Here is a 13667-nt window from a genome sequence, read left to right on the forward strand (position 1 = left end):
CAGTGGCTTTAATATACTTGTACAATAGGCCATCAAGATTTGAATGGGTTTGTTGAGGCTTTTGCTGGTATGGTGTTGTTTGTTGATATGGTCCAAAATTAGATGGCTCGCGATTTTGATTCTGTTATCCAGGTGGACCCTGTTGCTTTTGAAAGCTTTGGGCGTTTTCAGCACCATTTGGATTGCTCCATTGAAAGCCTAGATGTTTTTGTACCAATGGACTACCAAAAGAGTATGACTTGTATCCGAGGGCATTAACCTGCTCATCATTTTGATTGCTTGCTTGACATTCATGGTTTAGATAGTTTCCACCACACATGTCACAAGCCTCAGCTTGGCTTGACTGTCGTGTATTCACCTAAAAAGATTCAATTTTTTGTGCCAAAGAAATAATCTGTTATGTCGGTGTATTTAAAGCATCTGCTTGATTTACAGTAGCAGCCTTCTTGATGATTACACGATCGGATGGCCATTGAATGCCATTTTCATAGATTTCATTCATCATTTGTAGTGCTTCTTCTGTAGTTTTTCCCATAACGGAACCTGTTGCAGCTGCATCTATCACATTTCTAGATGAATGTTTTAGACCATGATAGAAAATATACAATTGCATATGTTCAGGAATATCGTGGTGCGGACATTTTCTTAGCATTGATTTTAATCTTTCCCATGCTTGATAAACTGACTCAGTGTCAGTCTGTAAGAAATTAGAAATATCTTGTCTTAACTTTGTGGTTTTAGCAGGAGAAAAATATTTGTTTAAAAATTTCCGAGTCATCTAGCCCCATGTGGCAATAGACCCTTGAGGCAAACTTCGCAACAAAGTCTTGGCAGTTTCAAAAAGTTTCACCTGGATCAAAAAGTTATACTTAGCAGTTTCAAAAAGTCTTGGCCATTATACTTAGCAGTTTCAAAAAGTTTCAGAAAATCAATTAAATGACTGTGTGGATCTTCACCTGGATCACCAGTGAAGATACAAGATTGTTGAATTGTTTGAATTAGGCCTGTCCTGATTTCAAAGTTGTTGGCTGCCACCGGAGGGTTCCTAACACTAGATTCACAATTGAAACGATCTGGTCTAGCATAATCCCTTAGGATTCTGTTTGCTGGTCTTGGCGCCACTTCATGAAACTGATCATCTACATGGATTGGTGGTGGGATATCCGGTGCATTGACGTTATCTCCTAATTGGTGCTTTATTTTGTCACAAGTTATGCTTTGAGATGATGTTTGTTCTTTCCTGCGTAAACGAAAAGATTTTTCAGTTTCAGGATCATAACTGACCAACTTTTTTGTAGAAGAGCGGGTCATAAACTTCCTGAAATTTTTAGAACAAGAAAAATAATTTATAAAGTAGTAATAGTAGTAGTACATAAATTATCACCTCCTTGATATATCGGTTCGTCTCGAGATGGATTTACTTAAAAAAGCTCTCTTCTCTCTCCGTGCAAAACCGTAAAAAGCGAGCAAACCCTACACGATGGCAGTGGCCGGCGGCCAGCCTCCAAAGGTGGCTGTGTCACACCCCGACTTTACTAGGGTGTGATGGGCACCTGACCCCATATTCGGAGCCGAGCGAACCCGCTGACTCTTATTACGTACATAATCTTTTGGACCTCTAAATCAATTTAACATGAATACATAATAAAGCTTTCCGAAACATTCTTTTTGTTGCTTTCAAATCAAATAAAATCTGTAACCATGTAGAACTTATATCATGATACAAACCAACACACTGACTCCCGATACCCACGATTCTGTCTGCAAAGTCTCTAACTTTGAATAAGACATCATAGCATAGTACTCTAACTCGACTACACTGCAGGGCCAAATGGAGCTTGCCAACTTCGCTGTAACGTCTTCTATAATGGATTTTACTCATCTGGTGTACCTGCACGGCATGAAACGCAGCCCCCGAAGAAAGAGGGGTTAGTACGAGTAATGTACTGAGTATGTAAGGCATGAATAGTAACATACAAGGGATACATAGCATGAATAATGATATAAAGAAAATATAGAGCATATCAGGAAGTAAAAGAGTAACCTGTACATCTGAGTGCCTTTTAGGCGGATACCATGCATGCTTAGTGCTGCGGAACGTGCGGCCCGATCCATATACATTGCTGCGGAACGTGCAGCCCGATCCATATATTATACTTTACTTTCTTTGAAAACATTTCTTTTCATATATATATATAGAAAATAGTACATATCATATTGCCGAGGCGTCGGCTCCGATCCATTTAACCACATATCCCGCGTCCGGGACGATATCATGTTATATAATACCAACTGATCAGGTGGATACGCGTATATAACGCTCTGCCCTTTTTCCCATGTTCCCCATATACATATACATATATCATATAGCAGCATGCATGAGAGCCCAAAGAAAGTCATGTATCTATCGGAGTGACGTAAGGTCGGTAGCCTCCGATTATATTATGGAATAATCATTTCGACTTTGTCTCACCTTGAAGGAACAATTATTATAAGATGAGACTATCAACGAATGACAGCGTATATAAACCGACACTTGAAGACTCAGAAACAAGTTTCAGGTCAATCCGATTTAGTATAAGAAAGTTACGAGCGTTTGAAGTACAAAACCTTTTACGAACATTTTGGAAGCCATTTTTGGAAAATCAAAGCAATAGTCATATCAAGTACCTTTTGAACAGGAAATCATTTTTATCATAGTCACCATAGAAATATTCTCATCCTCGACATCCTCAATGTCGTTGTAAAACATTTTCATCGTTATTGTCATAAAAGCTTACAATACCATAAATCTTTGTTTTGGAGAAATACGGACATTTTGGAAAACATTGACGGGTTATCGGAAACACGATCACTGCCTTGGGACCATAGACTTCTAACTTTTGAAGACATGGAAAATATGGAAACATTTATAAATTCATAACGTAGAAATCTTGCTTTAGAATCGTAAGCATCCAACTTTTGAAAAACAAGTAAGACATGGGAACAATTATGAGATCATAACATCGGGATCATGCCTTGGAAAGAAAAGGGACGAGCCTTAACATACCTATGTCGCGCCTTACTAGCTACGCTTATTCGTCCAACTTGTTAGTCTACATTCAAGAAGATCGACACTATCGTTAGATTCATCGACATATACTTGCTTTAGCATTTCAAATAAATTCACTTCTGATCTGTCGAAATTTTGGCAGCATCTCCCCTGTAACTACACCATCCCCGAGAATATGCCTCGGCCAATTTAACAACAGCAAACCCGAGAATTTAACTCGGCCAAAATATTAACAACATTACCAACAATCATACTTACAACTTCAACAATCAATACAATGTGCATTCTAACACGAACAACCTTTGTCATGCAATTCAATTCCAACCTTACAACCTTCCAACCACATCCTTTACCTCTAAATCCATGAGTTACGTTCACAATCCACTCACAACAATTCCTTTCATACAAACATAAGAACCATACTATTATTATACTAACTTCTCCAATAATCACAAACGATTTCCATTTCACTTTAAACCACTAAATCTTCATTTAACATCATGAAACCTATTACCACAACAATTTGAATACTAAATAAAATTAATTCTTTCCTTCTATATAATACCCACACCTACACGGCCACAACTACAAAAGTTACCAAACCTTCATTTTTTCATCATGGAATCTACAACAACATCAACTAAAATATCAAATGAAATCAATTCGTCATAACGTACCAAAACATCACCATTTTCGGCCATAACACTACATGCATTTTTCTACGAATTCCTATCTTTTTCTATACATCACAACAACAAGCAACACACTACCTTAATTAATTCAATCTTTCTTACACAACACATATATATATACTCGGCCACATGCATATACACAACCACCATGCAAACTTCCATATTTTTATGAATTCTATCCATTTCTATACATTACAACAACAACCAATATACTACATAAAATTTACTCACCATCCTATCACAATACAATATATATACACGGCCATACACACACTACACACTACACGGCCACCACCCCTACTTCCATATTCTTCATGAATTTCACTCATTTTATACACTACAGCATGCACAAACATCCATAACATATAAAAGGGGATGAATTCTTACCTTCTCCTCTTATCTTCCTTCTTGGCCAAGATTGTAACTTTCAAGAATTTGTGTTTTTCTTGTTCCAATGACCACCCTACTTTGTTAAGGACCCTTCAATTAGTAGAAAATGATTTTTGAAGAAAAACTTTTCAAGGTTCTTGTTGGTTTTGGAGGTGGCCGAATAGCCCCTCTTATGTTTCTCCTCCTCTCTTGTTCTTTAGAGTTCTTGAAATTTCTAGGGACATAATGAATAAGATGACTAATTAAGTCATCTTATGAACTTATTAATTTTGTGCTCATATGGGCTTTGGCCCATTTACTATGAACGGCCCAAATGGCCCCTTTTCTTCCAAGCCCATACTTTTTTTTTTTTGCACTTCATGAAAATTTAATTTTTTTCCAAATTCCAAATTTGCCCTTAGCCTTCCTCCATATTTCTACGAGTCATCTCGCGAATTCCCCTTTTTACCCTTAACTTTTCTCAATATTTCCATACAATAATATTCATAAATAATATTCATAACCAACTTGTACATTAAAATAATTTTGGAAGATGGTCATTCCCTCAACTTTGCCACGACTACCTTGAAATCTCCGAATGTATAAAATACGAGATATAACAGGCTGGCCTGGACAAAGCCTCCTGCTCGCATGTTCCCCCATTACTTCAATCCCCAAACACAAAACTAGCACAAATCCTACCTTACATGATCACAAAACCCTTGTTACCTATTGCAGATGCTATAAACCCTAAGTCGATTAATGAAGCCATGTAGACGTCAAAAACACATATTGAACCCATCCCCATCAAACCTGTGGAGATAAGAGATCGAAAGGCAGTGGTGAGATGGACAAAAGAGGAAGTTTCACATATGAACTTGATAGAAAAACTCAACTATGTTGTAGTTGGGAAGTTTTCTCATGGTTGGCCTGATTTGGAAGAACTTCGTGTGGCGATTCCTAAGTAATGTCGGATCAAGAGGGATTGTAGAATATGTCTATTTTGACATAGACATATCCTGATGCTTTTTGAGTTGCTGGAAGATTTTATTACAATGACATCTAAGGGTGTTCATTATATCAATTCAAAAGATGGATATTATTATCCTATGAGACCACTGATTTATGATCCTAAGTTCAGAATTAATGAGGGGACAACAATTGCTATGGCATGGATCTCATTCCCTCATCTTTTACCTACCTTTTTTTGTCAAGGAAGCCTTGTTTTCATTGGCCTTAGCAGTTAGTAAGCCTTTATAATTAGATTTGGCTACAATCAACAAAAAAAGGCCTAGTTATTCTAGGGTCAAGGTTTTAGTTGATTTGGTAGCAGATCTGCCTGATTCTGTTAGGATGGAAACTTTTGATGAAAAGTCTAGTGAAGTAAGAATTGTTGATGTGATTATTCAATATAATGTTCTTCCCAAATATTGTTAGAAGTGTAAATTACAAGGCCATAATGAAGTGACTTGAAGAACTCTTCATCCAGAATTAAGGAAGAAATCTGAAGAGTTAGATGGTAAAGATGAAGGAAACGACGCAGATCAAGGAAAAGGAAAAATGAGAGTATATGAAGAACTGAAGCACAAACGAAATGAGTGGAACAAAATGAAGACAGCTAGATTTATACCAACAGGTAAAGTTTTTGGACATGCTATCAAATTCAATTTTGTCAAAGATGATAGAGTTTTTACCATGGTGAAGAACCCTGAGAAATTCATGAATAGGAAGCATGTAAATGATAATGAAGTGGGGAAGAATGTTACTATCCAAAATAAATTCCATGCTTTGAATGATTAAACTGCAGAAATAGAAGTGGAGGATGTTCATGAAGATCTAGAACCACTTGACAAGAATCAGGAGAATCAGGATCAAGTCAACTCTGAGCTGGTAAAAAATGACATAGTTGAGGTGGATCAGGTTGCAGGTTTAGCAAGGTGTGAAGTGAATGACAATGGATCTGATGTTCAAAATCAAGAGGAAGATTAGGCTTCAGATGAGAAAATCACTGAGCCTATTGTCAATATGGAGAAGATTCCATCAGAGGAAGTTAGCAAGGAAGTAGTGAAGGATGATAACTCTGATAAGAGTCCTATTCATTAGTCATTGTCCCCTTCTTCCAAATGGGGAGACAGAGTTGATGAATATTTACAAGGAGTATTAGAGGAAGGAGAAGTGATTGTTGATGAAGGTTTGAACCAGCAGGCAGTAGTTAATAGTATAGAAGAAGATATTTTGCAAGCAGATGCTGATTCAGCATTGACTTTGCCAAGGGAAGAAAATTAGGCTCAGAAGCCTAATGTAGCAGACACTGAGGTTGCAGATGAATTTCAACCAAATGATTAGGATATGGTAAAATGGTATCCTCCAAAGCCTCCTGATGATCAAATGATTGAGATTGATAAGGTAGATACTCAAAGTATGGAAGACAATGGCAGCAGTTCAAGTGATTCAAGGTTGAAAAAGGGTTCTCCTATGAGGCATTTACATGATTTGGTTTCTCACAATATATCAGATGAGGAGAGCAGGCAATTATCAGATGACAATGCAATTGCTTTGATAGGGGTATGGTCTGCGTACACTTTACCCTTCCTAGACTCCACATTGTGGGATTTCACTGGGTATGTTGTTATTCTAATGCAATTGCTTTGACAGAAGACAACGAAGAGAGCATGCAAGATTCTCCAATAAGAGTTAAAACTTTGTCCCTAAAATTTGTAGTAAAGGGTGGAAAAAAGGGAAAAAGCAAGTGCTTCCACTAGTTTCAGTCAGAGTGATGCCAAAGAGGGGTGCAGCAAAACCATCTGTAAATCATGATGAAAGACTTTATATGGAATATAAGATCTATTAGAACTTAGCAAGAATTTCACAGGCTTCAACATGTTGCATAGACATCATAAGTTCACTTTCATAGCTCTGATGGAACCTTTCCAACAGGCTAGGAATGTTGAAGTCTATAAGAGGAAACGGGGAATGAATATTGCTGGTGTAAATAGTACTGGCAAAATTTGGTATTTTAGTGCGGCAAATATAGATGTGATAATTTTGTCAGATACAGCTCAACAAATTTTTAGTGAGGCAAATATAGATGTGATTAGTGCTTCATGATTAGAATAAATTTTTGGTTATTACTTTAGTTTATGCTAAATGTAATAAATCAGAGAGGTTGCACTTATGGGATGACATTTATCAGGTGGTAGACTCTATTAATCCTGCATGGCTAGTTGCAGGGGATTTTAATGTGGTTTTACATGAAGATGAGAATATAGGTGGGATTCCAATCCAACCTCAAGACTATAAAGATTTTGCTTTCTATGTAAATTCTTATGAATTGATGGAAACCAGTTTTAAAGGCAGTCATTTTACTTGGTGGAATGGTAGAGGAGGTTCAGACCGCATCTTTGAGAGGTTGGATATAGTTTTCATTAATCAACAATTTCAGCAATGATTTGCACAGGTAGAAGTTAAACATGTCACAAGGACAGGTTCTGACCATGATCCTTTGTTCATTACTTTGGGAGAACAAAGTCAGGCATATATTATACCATTCAGATTTCTGAAGTTTTGAACTAAGCATCAAGGCATCTTGAGCATAGTTAGGGATAATTGGTCAAGCAATCTAGATGGCAATCCTTTTATGCTGTTTAAACAGAAACTGAAGCCTATAAAGAAGATTCTGTCTGCATAGAGCAACGAAGTTTATGGAGATATTATCAAGCAGCTGATTATTAGAGAAGAAATTGTGAGAATCAAAGAAGAACTTTTTGAATGGTATCCTTCTCCTTTGAACAGAATGGTACTACAACAAGCACAAGCTGAACTAAAGAAGTATTTGCATTTTGAAGAAGAATTCTGGAGACAGAAGGCAAATGTTAATTGGTTTACTGAAGGGGATAGAAATACTAGATTTTTCCATAATCTGCTAATTGGTAGACGGAAGAGGTTGCAAATTAAAATAATTCTGAATTCAAATGGAGATTGGGTAGAAGATGATGTTCACGTGGCAGTGGAGGCTGAAGCATTTTTGAAAAAACAGTTTTCTCAGGAGCAAGAAGCTACAAATTTTAGCTTACTTAACCATGTTCCTTCCATGGTTCCTGAGGAAGATAATGAATTATTAGTTGTTGTTCCTAATAATGATGAAGTCAAACAAGCAGTTTTTGCTTTGAATTGGGATAGTGCTTGTGATCCTGATGGTTTAACAGGCACTTTTTTTCAGGCTTGTTGGCATATTGTTGGTCCAGATGTGCTCAAGTGGTTAAAGAGTTTTATGAAGGTCACACTCTTCCTAAATCAATCACTCATACAAATTTTTTTCTCTTACCAAAAAAGCAAGATTTTCAGACTTATTTAGACATGAGGCCAATCAGATTGAGTAACTTTATCAATAAAGTTCTACCAAGAGTGGTTTATGGTAGATTGGAGGGCATCCTGCCAAGGCTTGTTTCACCAAAGCAATCTGGTTTTGTGAAGGGGGGAAGCATTATTGAGAATGTTCTTCTAACTCAGGAAATAGTCACAGATATAAGGAAGAAAGGAAAACCAGCAAATGCAATCATCAAGTAGGATATGGAAGAAGCCTATGATATGGTGTCTTGGTTGTTTTTTATCAGAATTGTTCATAAGATGGACGTTCTTGAAGGTTTTGTGGATATGATTTGAAGACTTATAGCTAACAACTTGTATTCTGTGATGATCAATGGTCAGCCTCATAGTTTTACATGAAGATGAGAAGATAGGTGGGATTCCAATCAAACCTCAAGACTATGAAGATTTTGCTCTCAATGTAAATTTCTATGAATTGATGGAAACTAGTTCCAAAGGCAGTCATTTTACTTGGTGGAATGGTAGAGGAGGTTCAGACTACATCTTTGAGAGGTTATATAGAGTTTACATTAATCAACAATTACAGCAGGGGTTTGCACAGGTAGAAGTTGAACATTTCACAAGGACAGGTTCTGACCATGCTCCTTTGTTCATTACTTTAGGAGAACAAAGTCAGGCATATATTAGAGCATTCAGATTTCTAAAGCTTTGAACTGAGCATTAAGGCTTCTTGAGCATAGTTAGGGATAATTGGTCATGTAATCTGGATGGCAATCCTTTTATGTTGTTTAAACAGAAACTGAAGCATATAAAGAAGATTCTGTTTGCATGGAGCAAAGAAGGTTATGGAGATATTTTCGGGCAACTGATTATTAGAGATGAAATTGTGAGGATCAAAGAAGAACTTTTTGAAAGGGATCCTTCTCCTTTGAACAGAATGGTACAACAACAAGCACAGGCTGAACTAAAGAAATATTTGCATTTTGAAGAAGAATTCTGGAGACAGAAGGCAAATGTTACTTGGTTTACTGAAGGGGATAGAAATAAGAGATTTTTCCATAATCTGCTAAATGGTAGAAGGAAGAGGTTGCAAATTAAAATAATTCAGAATTCAAATGGAGATTGGGTGGAAGATGATGTTCAAGTGGCAGTGGAGGCTGAAGAATTTTTCAAAAAACAGTTTTCTCAGGAGCAAGAAGCTACAGATTTTAGTTTAATTAACCATGTTCCTTCCATGGTTTCTGAGGAAGATAATGAATTATTAGTTGTTGTTCCTAATAATGATAAAGTCAAACAAGCAGTTTTTGCTTTGAATTGGGATAGTGCTTGTGGTCCTGATGGTTTAACAGGCACTTTTTTTCAGGCTTGTTGGCATATTATTGGTCCATATGTGCACAATGTGGTTAAAGCCTTTTATGATGGTCACTCTCTTCCTAAATCAATCACTCATAAAAAATTGGTTCTCTTACCAAAACGGCAAGATGTTCAAACTTATGGAGACATGAGGCAATCATCTTGAATAACTTTATCAATAAAGTTATATCAAGAGCGGTTCATGGTAGATTCGAGGGCACCCTGCCAAGGCTTGATTCCCCAAATAAATCTGATTTTGTGAATGGAGAAGCATTATTGAGAATGCTTTTCTAACTCAGGAAATAGTCACAGATATAAGGAAGAAAGGAAAACCAGCTAGTGTAAGCATCAAGTTGGTTATGGAAATGGCCTATGATAGGGTGTCTTGGATGTTTTTTTATCAGAATTCTTCATAAGATGGCTTTTCAGAAGGTTTTGAGGATATGATTTGGAGAATTATAGCTAACAATTGGTATTCTGTGATGACCAATGGTCAGCCACATGGTTTTACATGAAGATGAGAAGATAGGTGGGATTCCAATCCAACCTCAAGACTATGAAAATTCTGCTTTCTATGTAAATTCCTGTGAATTGATAGAAACCAATTTCAAAGGAAGTCATTTCACTTGGTGGAATGGTAGAGAAGGTTCAGTCTGCATCGTCGAGAGGTTGTATAGAGTTTGCATTAATCAACAATTTCAGCAAGGGTTTGCACAAGTAGAAGTTGAACATCTCACACGGACAGGTTCAGACTATGATCCCTTGTTCTTTACTTTAGGAGAACAAAGTCAGGCATATATTAGACCATTTATATTTTTGAAGTTTAGGATGGAGCATCAAAGCTTCTTGGGCATAGTTAGGGCTAATTGGTCAAGTATTCTGGATGACAATCCTTTTATGATGTTTAAACAGAATCTGAAGCATACAAAGAAGTCTCTGTCTGCATGGAGGAAAGAAGTTTATCGATATATTTTCAAGCAGCTAATTATTAGAGAAGAAATTGTGAGGATCATAGAAGAACTTTTTGAAGAGGATCCTTCTCTTTTGAACAGAATGCTGCTACAACAAGCACAGGCTGAACTAAAGAAGTATTTGCATTTTGAAGAAGAATTCAGGAGACAGAAGGCAATTGTACTTGGTTTGCTGAAGGGGATCGAAATACTAGATTTTTCCATAATTTGCTAAATGGTAGAAGGAAGAGGTTGCAAATTAAAAGAATTCAGAATTCAAATAGAGATTGGGTAGAAGATGATGTTCATGTGGCAGTGGAGGCTGAAGAATTTTTCAAAAAACAGTTTTCTCATGAGCAAGAACATACAGATTTTAGCCTACGTAACGATGTTCCTTCCATGGTGTCTGAGGAAGTTAATGAATTATTATTTGTTGTTCCTAATAATGCCGAAGTCAAACAAGAAGTTTTTCCTTTGAATGGGGATTGTGCTTGTGGTCCTGATGGTTTTAACAGACATTTTTTTAAGGCTTGTTGGCATATTATTGGTCCAGATGTGCTCAATGTGGTTAAAGCCTTTTATAAAGGTCACACTCTTCCTAAATCAATCACTCATACAAATTTGGTTCTCTTACCAAAAAAGCAAGATGTTCAGACTTATGCAGACACGAGGCAATCAGCTTGAGTAACTTTATCAATAAAGTTATATCAAGAGCGGTTCATGATAGATTGGAGGGCATCCCCCCAAGGCTTGTTTCCCCAAATCAATCTGGTTTTGTGAAGGGGAGAAGAATTATTGAAAATATTCTTCTAACTCAGGAAATAGTCATAGATATAAGGAATAGAGGAAAACCAACAAATGTAAGCATCAAGTTGGATATGGAAAAGGACTATGATAGGGTGTCTTGGAAGTTTTTGATCAGAATTCTTCATAATATGGGATTTTCAGAAGGTTTTGTGGATATGATTTGGAGAATTATAGCTAACAATAGGTATTATGTGATAATTAATGCTCAGCCATATGGTTTTACATGAAGATGAGAAGATAGGTGGGATTCTAATCCAACCTCAAGACTATGAAGATTCTGCTTTCGATGTAAATTCCTGTGAATTGATGGAAACCAATTTCAAAGGCAGTCATTTTACTTGGTGGAATAATAGAGGAGGTTCGGTCGGCATCTTTGAGAGGTTGGATAGAGTTTTCATTAATCAACAATTTCAGTAAGGGTTTGCACAGGTAGAAGTTGAACATCTTACAAGGACAGGTTCTGACCGTGCTCCTTTATTCATTACTTTGGGAGAACAAAGTCATGCATATATTAGACCATTAAGAGTTTTGAAGTTTTGGACTGAGCATCAAGGTTTCTTGAGCAAAGTTAGGGATAATTTGTCATGTAATCTTGATGGCAATCCTTTTATGATGTTTAAACAGAAACTGAACCATATAAAGAAGATTCTGTCTGCATGGAGAAAAGAAGTTTATGGAGATATTTTCAACCAACTAATTATTAGAGAAGAAATTTTGAGGATCAAAGAAGAACTTTTTGAAGGGGATCGTTCTCCTTTGAACAGAATGGTACTGCAACAAGCACAGGCCGAACTAAAGAAGTATTTGCATTTTGAAGAAGAATTCTGGAGATAGGTGGCAAATGTACTTGGTTTGCTAAAGGGGATAGAAATACTAGATGTTTCAATAATATGCTAAATTGTAGAAGGAAGAGGTTGCAAATCAAAAGAATTTATAATTCAAATGGACATCGGGTACAAGATGATGTTCAAGTGGAGGTGGAGGCTGAAAAACTTTTCAAAAAACAGTTTTCTCAGGATCAAGAAGCTACAGATTTTAGCTTACTTAACCATGTTCCTTCCATGGTGTTTGAGGAAGATAATGAATTATTAGTTGATGTTCCTAATAATGATTAAGTCAAACAAGCGGTATTTTCATTGAATGGGGATAATGCTTGTGGTCCTGATGGATTAACATGTACTTTTTTTAAGGCTTGTTGTGTTACACCTCGAACTTTAGGTTGCTAAGCGATGAAGGGACTAACGTAAATTTTCAGAGAAGTTAAAGGTAGGGGAGAAAAGTCCGTTAATTGAAACTTCACCGCAGTCGTGTGAAAAGGGGGTTCGACGGTAGTCCTTTGTACCGTCGAACGAGTCGACGCCCCGTCGATGGCGCCGTAAAACTGAGCTGGAGCGAAGACCACTCGACGAACAGGTCAACACTCCGTCGATCAGTTCAACGGACCATCCTTCTCACCGTTGAATGAGAAGAAATTACAGATTGCTCACCGTTCAATTCGAAGGTTGTTCATCCATCATCTAAGGTGAGTTTTATGACCCTTTTATATGGTTTGAGTGGTTGAAAGTTGAAACACTTGAATTGTGGAAAGACATAGAAATTGGGTCATGAAGGTGTGAATTGTGATTGGTGTGAATTATGAATGTTGGTATGCTGTGATTGTGAATATGTTATAAGTGACTTTTAGACCATGAAATAAGTGTTATATATGAGAAAACGCGATAATGAGTTATAATCATAATTGTGGAGAAATCTAAGGGAAATGGTGAATTGTGGTAATTGTAGATAAATGATGATTGTTGTTGCTATATTGTGGATGTTGTTATTAACGTGGGGAGTTGATATAAAATGTGGGAAAAGTAGTATGAACAAAGGAAGTGCTGCCCAATTTTCCCTAGAAATAGTGAAATGTTCTTATAGCCGAGTAACTAATGTTAATGTGATTCCTCTCGAAGGTTGAAACGCGAGCATCGAAGGAGGACGATCAAGCGATAAGATAGTTAAACGAAAAAGGTATGTGAGGCTAGTCCATTCCTTACATGGCATGAATCCTATAATATGACTTTCTTTCTTCTCCATGAATCTCTTAAGTTCCGAAAAGATACGAGCTGATATCCCTAA

General features: G+C 36.8%; 1 non-coding gene across 1 annotated transcript; it reads left to right on the plus strand.

The window, feature by feature from the left end:
- Positions 1-623: 623 nt before the first annotated feature.
- Positions 624-730, plus strand: LOC132600975 (small nucleolar RNA R71). The gene has a single exon (XR_009567429.1). It is a non-coding gene; the product is annotated as a small nucleolar RNA R71 (small nucleolar RNA).
- The last annotated feature ends 12937 nt before the right edge of the window (positions 731-13667 follow it).

The sequence above is a fragment of the Lycium barbarum genome, chromosome 6 (genome assembly GCF_019175385.1).
Source record: "Lycium barbarum isolate Lr01 chromosome 6, ASM1917538v2, whole genome shotgun sequence".
In the NCBI taxonomy this organism is placed as follows: Eukaryota; Viridiplantae; Streptophyta; class Magnoliopsida; order Solanales; family Solanaceae; genus Lycium; species Lycium barbarum.